The sequence below is a fragment of the Theobroma umbraticum genome, unplaced genomic scaffold (assembly GCF_002168275.2).
Source record: "Theobroma umbraticum cultivar Fairchild unplaced genomic scaffold, ASM216827v3 scaffold_228.0, whole genome shotgun sequence".
Taxonomy (NCBI): Eukaryota; Viridiplantae; Streptophyta; class Magnoliopsida; order Malvales; family Malvaceae; genus Theobroma; species Theobroma umbraticum.
The window spans coordinates 1397-2472 of NW_018397274.1; positions in this window are offsets into that span (position 1 = coordinate 1397).

Genomic DNA, 1076 nt, shown 5'->3' on the forward strand with positions numbered 1-1076 from the left:
TATAATTTCATTCGTTTATAATTTTAATCAATTTCATTGGGTTACAATAATTTGGGCTTCATGTGTGAACATGCATTATGTAAATTAAAACCTAATTGGGCGTGAAAAGACTTAAAATTGCAATGGTTAAAATGAATAAAATAAAAATATGATAGTTTAATTAGAGGAGTGTACATATTTATTGTAGTAATGGTAATAACTATATCGGGACAAAAAACGGTGTCTGTAGGAAATTGTAAATTCTTGAGATGAGTCATCTAGCTTTTATTTTTTGATTTATTGTGCCTTTGATTACTGACTTTCATGTTGTTATTTTCAGATATTCTTTGTGGTTAAGATACTGAAGGCCATGCCTGCTACAAAGAAGGTTTCTGTACATTTTTTTGCCTGCTGTGGGTCATACATGGATTTTACGTTTGGCTATTCTTTTTTAATTATTATTCCTTGCTTGTTTTTAATCTTTTGAAGCGTATGCTAGGAAATTTATCTACTTTGATACTGTAAGTTTCTTGATTCTTGTACTAACTTATACCAACTAAAACCCAAAATTTTCCATATCAAGGTTGGATGGCCATATATATAGGGAGATTTTTGGTCATTTATATAACTATTGATTCATGTACTAATCTTTCAACTTCTGGTTGACCTTTTTTCAAAAATAGTGTTTTTGGTAAAATATCATGAAATGCTATAACATTTGCATGATCTGGTTTTAGGCTATTATATTGCGTAGATTTTGTCAAGATATGATGAATTTTCTGATTGGATTTTCCCTGTTTATCAGAGTTCTGATTGCAGCCACATTGGCTATGCATTCGGTAAGTTGTTGAAGCAAATTGGAAATCCAGTTGACTTTGAGCTGCCAGATTGGTTTAATAAGTGGAAGCCTACACCCTACACCTTTATAAGGCGCAGTATCCTCTTCACATAAGTTTGTAATTGTTGCTTCTCTTCACATTTCATGTTTGATAATTTACACTTAGGAATCCAGTCATTATAATTTTTACTTGTTTTTTCCTTCATGGTTTAAGAATTGCTCACAATTGTTTTATTTTGTTCTTTTTGCTTTGTTTGCT